Source organism: Centruroides vittatus, unplaced genomic scaffold (genome assembly GCF_030686945.1).
Source record: "Centruroides vittatus isolate TY-2023 unplaced genomic scaffold, ASM3068694v2 contig_801, whole genome shotgun sequence".
In the NCBI taxonomy this organism is placed as follows: Eukaryota; Metazoa; Arthropoda; class Arachnida; order Scorpiones; family Buthidae; genus Centruroides; species Centruroides vittatus.
This window is the reverse complement of record NW_027122519.1, coordinates 609,491-620,466: the sequence shown is the minus strand read 5'-3', so window position 1 is coordinate 620,466 and position 10,976 is coordinate 609,491. Positions and strand designations below refer to the sequence as shown.

The 10,976-nt window shown below is 32.6% G+C and overlaps 1 long non-coding RNA gene across 1 annotated transcript; it reads right to left on the bottom strand.

The window, feature by feature from the left end:
- Positions 1–9,709: 9,709 nt before the first annotated feature.
- LOC136982033 (uncharacterized) lies at positions 9,710–10,976 on the bottom strand. The gene is made up of 3 exons (XR_010881828.1): positions 10,843–10,976; positions 10,005–10,126; positions 9,710–9,930 (listed from the first exon to the last, which is right to left on the bottom strand). It is a non-coding gene; the product is annotated as an uncharacterized lncRNA (long non-coding RNA).

The following is a 10,976-nucleotide window of genomic DNA, read 5'->3' as shown; positions in this document are numbered from 1 at the left end:
CACTTACTACCACACTACATTCATTCAATTTCTACACTCGCAGACATTCATACATTAGTTTATGCTGGGGCAGTCACAGTAGTGACACACCATGGACTGAAAGTACAATCACAGACAAATACACAGAAAACACAATTCTATCACAAGCCTGCCTGGCAGAGAAGAATAGAAACACAAATAAATGACATTAGACAGCAATTAGGCAGGCTAACACAATACACTAAAAACAACATAACACCCAAATTAAGGAAACAGCTCAAAAACATTTTCAAGAAAATAAAAACACACACAAAACATGAACATCACAACACACGCATTACAGAATACATTGATACACTAAAACAAAAACTTGCTGCCAAAGCACGTAGACTCAAACGATACAAAACATGTACACTACGAAAACAACAAAATAAATTATTTACAAACAATGAAAAACTCTTTTACAGACAAATTAATAAAAAAGCAAACACTGATACACAGCACAGTGGCACACCAACAGAAGAAGAACTCACAACATATTGGTCTTCTCTTTGGTCCAGTGCTGTCACGCACAATGCTGATGCAGGCTGGATCGAGGAGGAGAACAGAAACTTGCACAACATACCAACTATGCCCTGTGTTGAAATAAACATACATGATTTCCAATACACTGTTAACAGAACACACAACTGGAAGACACCTGGTGTAGACAACATTCACAATTTCTGGTACAAAAAGTTTACATCACTGCACCAGGAACTAGCTAAACATCTAACACACATCATCATCAATCCACAAGACATGCCAAATTTTCTTACTCAGGGCATCACCTACATGAAACCTAAAAACAACAATACCACAGACCCCACACAATACAGACCAATTACATGTCTTCCAACACTCTACAAATTATTGACATCCTGTATCGCAAACAAAATATACAAACATGTTGAAGAACACGACATTCTAACAGAACAACAAAAAGGTTGCCGTAGAAACCACAGGGGATGCAAAGAACAGTTACTCATAGATTCAGTCATTCTACGGCAAGCACACAGACAACACAGAAACATACACATGGCATATATAGACTACAGAAAAGCATTCGACAGTGTTCCACACAGTTGGCTGCTACATATCCTACACATGTACAAAATACATCCATCACTCATTGCATTCTTTCAAAACACTATGCAGCACTGGAGAACAACACTACATCTCAGGGCCCATAACACTTCCATACAAACAAACCAAATTTTTATTAGGCGAGGAATTTTTCAAGGAGATTCCTTGAGTCCTCTCTGGTTCTGCCTAGCCCTGAATCCATTATCCAACATGTTAAACAACACGCAATATGGTTACAATATCAGACACGAAAAAACAACACAGTATACACTGTCACATCTCATGTACATGGATGACATAAAACTTTATGCATCCACACAAAAACAACTTCATAAACTCCTACAAATCACACATTCATACACCAAGGACATACAAATGAAATTTGGCCTAGATAAATGCAAAACACTTCACATAGAAAAAGGAATCCTGAAGAAAGAAGATTTTGCACTTGGAAATGGAGACATTATTGAATCCATGGAAGAGGGTGAGTTCTACAAGTATTTAGGATTCCAACAGGCCAAACTAACAGAACATGCACAAATAAAGCAAAGATTAATTAAAGAATACCAAAGTAGGTTAAATGCTATTCTCAGAACACAGTTAAATGCAAAACACACAGTTAAAGCAATAAACACATATGTCATCCCAGTACTCACATATTCTTTTGGAGTTATACATTGGACTCACACAGATCTCGAGCAACTCCAAAGGAAAACAAGAACTACACTTACTAAGCATAAACAACATCATCCTAAATCTGCCACAGAAAGATTAACCCTTCCACGTAAAGATGGCGGACGTGGCCTGATTGACATAGTTAACCTTCACTACAAACAAATACAGTCACTGCGAGAGTTTTTCTACAAAAAACAAGAAACATCACAATTACATAAAGCAGTAACTCTAGCAGACTCGAATAACACACCATTAAACTTACACTCGCATCATATGGACACAATGCAACATATAAAAAGCATAGACACCATTAAGCAATCGTGGGCTCGAAAGGCACTCCATGGCAGGCATCCTTATGATCTGGCCCAGGATTTTGTTGACAAAACTGCGTCAAACAGCTGGTTAGCTCGGGGATGCCTCTTTGGGGAGACGGAAGGATTCATGATTGCCATACAGGATCAGGTCATAAATACTAAAAACTACAGAAAACACATACTCAAAGATGCAACACTCACAAATGACACATGCAGAAAATGTCACATCATGCCAGAAACTATACAACACATCACCTCTGGTTGCAAGCTCTTGGCACAGACAGATTATTTACACAGACATAACCAAGTAGCAAATATAATACACCAAGAGCTTGCAAAGAAACACAAATTAGTAGACATCCACGAACCATACTACAAATACATTCCACAGACAGTATTGGAAAACAACACGCACAAAATGTACTACGACAGAGCCATAATCACAGATAAAACAATTTACCACAACAGACCAGACATCACACTCATTGACAAACACAATAAAATCACATACATTATAGACATATCCATTCCAAACACTCACAATATACAAAACGCATGCACTGAAAAAATTAGCAAGTACACAGAACTCGCCCAGGAAATAAGGCATCTGTGGAGGATGGATAGGGTGCTTATTGTACCTGTTGTTCTCTCCTCTACAGGTGTCATACCACACACACTACACAAAAGCCTAGGCACATTAGAATTGAATAGAAACACATATATCACTCTACAGAAGGCCACTATATTGAATACATGTCATATTGTGAGAAAATTCCTGAATACAGACACACACACTGATACACTTTTTTAATTTCTGTTTTGGTTACTATGCCTTGACTTTGGTCCGGCATAGTACACAGCCACCGGTGTTAACCGAGTATATCTAACTTAACCCAACATAATAATAATCAGCGCAGAGCCCAAACGGTTAGGAGTTGAAAGTTGAAATTTGGTACACAGTTAGGGTACGTCACGAAAACGCACACTAAGAAGGGATTTTTCGAAATTCTTCTCCACGGGGAGAGGGACAGGATTAAAGCTTCTATATACATTATCGAGACGTGCCTAAACGGTTAGGAGTTGAAAGTTGAAATTTGGTACGCAGTTAGGGTACGTCACGAGAACGCACACTAAGAAGGGATTTTTCGAAATTCCTCCCCACGGGGGAGAGGGACAGGATTAAGTCTTAACACTTCCATCAACAATGGAAGTGTTAAGTAACAATGGAAGTGTGAAGCAACAATGGAAGTGTGAAGGTAATAATGGAAATTTTAAGAGCCCAAACGGTTAAGAGTTGAAAGTTGAAATTTGGTACATAGTTACGGTACGTCACAAAAACGCACACTAAGAAGGGATTTTTCGAAATTTCTCCCCACGGGGAGAGGGACAGGATTAAGGCTTAACACTTCCATCAACAATGGAAGTGTTAAGTATCAATAGAAGTGTTAAGTAACAATGGAGAACAAGAGAAAGCGACGTGCAAGATTCACGGGCGCTGGAGGAAAAAAAAAAGAGTAATATGTTAGAACATATTCGATTTTCAAATTTAAACAGATTATTCGGTTTTTCTCGACTTTTCTTCTTTAGAACATTCGATGAAAATCGAACGATATAATCAGAACACGTCGTGAAAATCGAACAATATTAGAACATTCGATTTTCAAATTCGACCTTTCTTTAGAAATATTTAGTTTGTTGATGAAATTACTCTTTTTCTTCTGTGACTATAACGTAATAATCTTAATCTTCGCTATCATTACTTTTGCCCGAGCAACGCCGGGCCTATCTGCTAGTATGTTAATAAAATGAGACATAAAGTATGATGAATAAAGTGTGAAATTACAGACACTTCTATTACAAATGTTAATATAATTTCTTAAGTAATTTTGTTTTAGAAAAATGTATTGTAATTGGAAAAGATTTTGCTATGTTTCTGATGTATTATAAAGGGACGAAACATAAAGGCAACTTATTTTAGTGTTTCTTTTATTTTTGTGAAGTTTATATTATTCTAATAACAATATGGTAATAAATTTCAGTTCACGTAATATATCCATAAATTTAATTTATTACCATTATCTAGGAACGTAGTTATGCACCTGAATGTACTGTGCATAACGTATTGCCTGTTGCATAAGTGTATGCATTTAGTTTATATGTACTAATAATACATAAAAATTGTAGTTAGATGGATGCCTTTATTGAGAAGAACAATCGGAAGCATATTTTCACAACAAACGAGCAATCAATTATTGTAGCATCGTCACAATGCCGGGTTGCAATTTTTAAATTATTTAATTTAAAATATATGTGCTCTCCACCTCAAATTAGTAGCTTGCCCCTGTACATCATACTTTCCCTTTAACAATAAAGTCGTGCCCATCATATAACACCTTTCAGGGAAAACGTTTGAATTGAAATAACATCACTTCCGGTTTGCATAGAAAATTTAAGTACAGTTAATCTGGGCCTCCTGCCCCTACGGTTTCTACATATAATCTCCTATCTAACTCTGTTCTCGAGATTAAATAATGACAGACGGACGGACGGACGACATAGGTCGACAATTTTTTCAAATTGCAGCCCAATTAAAAAACATTATTAAATAAATTTCTAATTTAATACTGTTATGCAAATGTGACTTTATTTATAAAATATTCTAATCGATACTCCTGTCGTATAAATAATTTAAATGTTTTTGTTGCATTCGTATTGAATAATTTATAATGTAAAACCAACGAATATCACTATTTTTTTTAAAGAATTTAATACATCAAACCTAATATGGCTCGAAACCACACGAAATATTCGACTTGTAATAAAAATAAAAGTTTCTATCTAAGTTCGTCGCTTTATTAAAGTGAATTCTGATTCGATGCATACAAATTAAAATGATAATTTATTTTGATTTAAAATAAACTATCTCCAATATGAATAATTAATAATAATATTTATTCGAATTTATTTGCTAATCAGATAATGTTTTGAATAAATGAATACTCATATTCGAAGATATATACTTTCAATACTTTTGACATATTTTTATGAATGATTCCATGTGCTGTGTATCATTTTAATTAGTTAATTATCTTCTAATTATTCCTCGATTATTATTGATGAGATTTAAATACAGAAGGTAAAGTCACTGCGTAACTGAAAGGTTATAATTTTAAACGTAAAGAAACTATTTTATAAATATATATATTTTTTTAGTTGAAAAACAGTTATTTCCAAGGACAATATTAAAATTTTTTTAGATTTTAAATCAATCATTTTCCGGCACGACTTCATTGCTAACAGGAAAAGTATGCTGTACAGGGGCAAGACACTACTAATTTGAGGTGGAGAGCATATATTTTAAATTAAATAATAAAAAAATATGATTAAAAATTGCAGCCCGGCATTTTGACAATTACTAGATGTATTTATGAAAAAATTCCTATGAATTTACTTAAGAAACAAACGTACTTAAATTATTTATCTATACTACTAGCTGTTCATTATATTATATATAAAAGGTTACAACTGTCAAATAATACTTAAGTTTCGATTTAATAAAGATTTTAAACTTCTCGGTACACAAATAGCAATAACCGAAGACAGTTTATAAGTAATGTTAAGTTTATAAATGTCATTTTTATGTATAGGCAATTTGATTCTTATATGGATTTGTGATCACATGCTTGGCTTGTGGTCAAAAGCGTTCTATGTATAAAAAATTGTCATTTTCTGAATTTATCAGATGATTTATTCTTAGATAATTTACTGAAATAATTAAGAAAAGTTCATTAATATTTATTAAAAATACTAAACAAATAGAACTTTAAATGTTATATTTAACTTGTTGAATTTTATGTTCGTTTAGTTATGGCAACGCGACAATTGGGCGATCTGCCTACGGGGTGCCTTCAGGTCTTTTTAAGAGTAACTGGCTCTTATTCAGGCGTTAAAAAGTATAGAAAACTTCGGAAAATTCTACGTGGCCAGTCCGTCCTAGCGAAGTGCAGAACCCACGACCGAACGTCTAGTGTTCAGGGAACGGAACTGCTTGACCACTGTTGGGCCTTGAATTTTATGTATTATTAAAATAATATGTCTGCTTACTAGAATTAATAATCATAACAAACTTTTCTACCACATGCTAATGTCTAGATTTATTGCAAAAAAATATAGTAAAACATCTGCTATAAATCATTACTATAAATAGTGAAAGTTTGTTATGATTATTAATTCATAACAAACTTCCACTATTGTGTGGCCGTTGCATAAACCCATAAAAATCTAGTTTTATTATTTTACATTATCTTCTTTAAATACTAAAGAATATCTGGAATTAGGACGAGACTTATAAGCTAAACTGAATGGTTCAAATTAATATTGAATATATCACTTATGCAGTACACTGGCAATTGCCCACCCATAGCACACCCATAGCAGTGCATTGGCAATTGCCAAGGGTGCGAGGCATCAAGCACCCTCACGCCTCGTATCCTTGCAAACATTTATGCAATGCGGACTAAAAAACTAAAATTATTAGGGGCCTTTTACCATAATTCGTGTTGTCCCAATTCGTTCCTGCAATTTCCCATCAGTGTACTTGGAAGCAACATGTAGAAAACAATAATACAGGCAAAAATCTTATGGGTACCGCTTCAAAGTTCCAGTCTTAATATTACCAAAAAAAAAAAACTTATAAGAAAAAACATTTGACTGTCATCTAAATTGTCATCAGTGTTTACTTGGGAGCAATTTTTTTACATTTCACAAGTCATGTTTTTGCTCGGATAACGAATTTACCTTGGAAAACATTCTCAAAAGTACAAAAAGAAAATACTACGTCTTAATCAACCAAAAGAATTCCGCTTTCATTAGTTAATTATCAAAAATTTATTTAGGTTTAATCATTTAAAAAAAAATTAAATACAATAAAACGATGAATAACATAATAAATTGGAGAGGGAGAAACAATGTTACTCCCTCTCCAATTTATTATGGGAACAGCTACTACGGGAATAGTTCATTTCCTACCGACGGTTGACTAAATTCAAGTATATATAAAATTATACTACAGTAGAATTTAAAAATATGAATTTTGGGAAAAAATGTCAGTCATCTTGAACCGATGCGTACAATCCTGCCCAAGAAATTAAACCAGTAAATAAGCTGGAACAATCTTATTAATTACATTTTATAGTTTTCTCTTCCTCTTTTAGTTTGTTTCTGTTAGATTCTGATCTCGGTTTTATTTTTTCATTGTTTTTCTATTGACTTTTTAAAGACCAAATTATGTTACAGAAGCAATAATAAATAACTCGCAACCAATAGAAAGGTAGTGAAAAGTTAATTAAGTCAATTCAGTCAAAAACGATTAAATATCCATAGAAAAACATCCGACTTTGACTTCATGGCACTGATCAATCGTTTGCATTGCATTGAGCAAAATATGACAGACTAAAAACAAAAATAACCAACTACAATATAAAAATAATATATTAAAAATACAACTAAAAGAACGTAATGGTATATGTAATGAAACAAATATAAAGCATACCATGTGCTTTTGTCTAACTGTTGACATTCATGCAGAATGCCTTATGGATCAATTGAAATATACTAAAACACCAAAATGCAGACGGTTGGAGTCTGCCTTACGTCATTGTATTGTTTGGCAAGCCAAAGCTCCGGAGGCTATAAACATGTATAAAAATCAATTAAATGTGCAACAAGTCTAGCTTATAGCTTTGAAAAACTCTTGAAAATTGGTCTTGTGTCTACAACACACCTATCAAATATTTCCTTTTCTGGAAATTTAATGATAATTTATTAATTATCATTAAATTTTATTAGGTGTATATATATACTGTATACCAAAGTTCTATTAAACAATATATTTAACTAATAGGAACCACATACGAGACCAGATATGGAAACCTTAGGGACAGAAGGCCCCGATTAACTATATATAAATTTCCCATACAAACCAGAAGTAAGTTTATTTCAATTCAAAAAATTTTCCTGAAAAGTGTTAGATGAACGGCACGACTCTATTGTTAAAGGAAAAGTATGATGTACAGGGGCAAGCCACAAGTTTGAGGTGGAGAGCATATATTTTAAATAATTTAAAAATATGATTAAAAATTGCAGCCCGGCATTGTGACGATACCACAATAAATAATTGCTCGTTTTACTAATACATACTTTTTGATTACAGGTTCTAAAAAATTAAAACACTTTGGTTCAAAAAATAAAAGTGATTCTTATTTTTATTTTATTAAATAGTTAGTGTATGTGTTAAAAATAATGTAAAGTCTTTTAATTAACGCGTAATTAGCAAACAAAGCAATTCAGAGTACGGGATGAGGAACGGGTTGCTCTAACTGTTAAGAACCTAAATTGCTAGATGGTGTGTGAGCGCGCTTACCTTTCCGTAGACTTAACATTGTACCTGTACATTTGCCACTCCGCCATGCCTGAACCATTGCACATTTCTCTTATCGGCGGCATCATCTATAGAGTAAGAGCTATATTTTGATTCCAGAACCATGTTTGTACCCTCAACCGTTCTATCAAACGAATTCGAGGCGTGCCAAATTAATATTTAGATAACGAACAATTATTTATTGTGACGTCGTCACAATTCCAGCCTATAATTTTTTGTGGGTTATAGAGCTGCATTTGATTCAGTGAATCATTTGAAACTATGGAGGAGGCTTTCTGAGTTGAGGTTAAGTTACAAAGTGGTTAATTAAAGCATTACGTTTATTGTGTATTTTATACATATTGTCATTAAATTATTTGAAAAAGATTGTTATATTAGATTTTCCATATTATCCATCAAAATTTATATTGTATAACTCTGTACAATGGTAGAAAAATGGTAAAATGTTTTATTAAACATTTGAATAATGATCAAAGCTTTCATCAAATTGTAAGAGTGTACTGTACAGTACATACCACAGCTATGTAATATAATAAATTACGTATGTAGTTCGATTAGATTTGTAACCAGCGCGTTACGGACTTCGAGAATTTGGTGGTCCTGTATTTTAATATATTGAATTTATCCAAGGTTTGTTATAGAGACGAACCAAATTGGTGACAATTCAGGTGATACAGCAACAGCTCGATGTCCTCTCTTGTTCTCAAAATCTTCAATACTGCTTAGTGGATTCCGATTGGAAATCCTCTGCTTTTGTGTGTTATGTTATTTGTTGCAACATAAAGTAATACGAGAAATAAATTACAAGCGTTCTATCCGGTATGATGTTATGCCGATTTTTAGTTCTCCATATTGTTTGAGGTCGAGAAGAATCCGGTATTTAAAAATATAATTCTAAAATGTTTGAGAAAATTTTAAAAATTTGATATTGTGAGATGTTTTTCATTGGCGAGAAACAATTTCTAGGTTTAGAAGTATTATATTTTTTTCGCGCAGTGTTGTAATTTTTCAAATTAAAAGTGAAAAATTTACTTGTATTTATGGAATGATGTAGAAAGCCAATGACTGTAATTACGACAACGAAAACATTAAAAGAACGAAAACGTTTTATTAATTTTATCATACAGTAACTATTTCCAGTCATTAATAAATAATGTAATATAATATACGTATATAATTGATATGAAAATAATCAAAATATTTCTGATTTTAATTGCATTTATGCAAAGCGATAAAATTTATAATCCGTAAATTCGGCAGTTTATTTTAAAGTCTCGAGTCTCAAACTGTCGCATAAATAACACCGAAACGAATTGGTGTAATTTGGAGCGAAACAGATATCCATTCCCAGGATTCTGTCGAATGTTGTAACATTGTTCTCCGAGAATCTGTCGGTGACTGAAAAATGAGTTTATGTTATAAAGGTGTTTTAATTTAAATTCGAAATAAATGAAATTAATATAGATTTTTACTTGTTTCGCAATTGTCGGTTTGTCTTGAGAATCTTCAGTTTTATTTTTGGAACATTTCGAAAATAATTCATCATTAAAGAAGGCGACAGTCGGTCGGATGTATCTCTTAAAACCGCTCCGAACTAAATATGTCAATATAATTAGCAGTTAAAAAAGCCCTTTCGTAAATTAAAACAATGTCTTAAAGATTAAAATTTCAAATTAAATGCAAACATTTAAAACGAAGCGTAAAGTTTACTTTCCACCGATAAATCGCGATTTTACGGGAGGGTGTAAATTGGATATTTTTATGTTCTTCGTTGGAAGAAGCACTTTTTGTAATAATTTCAGATTACAACTTTGCATCTATGCCTTAATGTTATGCGTTATACAAATTGCATACAAATAAAAAACAAATTCTTCGTGGTACTGTTTTTCCAAATAATTCCATTCTTTTACTAATAAAATTTTCATTATTAATTTACTTTTACTTTCCCGTTCTTATGTATACATAACAAGTGAAAGTATTAGAATCGTGTCAATAGTTTTGCAAATCTCCACGTTTAAGACCTCATGAACCTCAAAAAGTCAAAAAACGGCAATAAATTCCGTATGGGCGTCTATTTCGCTTAATATCTCAGGATGAGGGTAAATACGGGTTTGGTACTTAAGGGGAAATAGCAGCCGGGAAAGTTACGCAAGTCGTTGCTAGATTTTTTTATATTTAATTATATTTAATAAAATAATGTAATAGTTATTATACTTTATTAATAACAATTCTTTACATTTTACAAGATGGATTAAATGAAATGATTTGTATTCGATTCATATATTTTTTACTAATTCAAATATTCCGTACTTGGTATTTCTCGGTGAATTATTTGGCAAGAAATTTGTTCCGATTGGATTTTATCTTTCAAATTAAGGTTTATATTTCTCTCTCTTTTCAAATTATTATGTATTGTATCTACGTACTCCATATAGTTTCTGTAG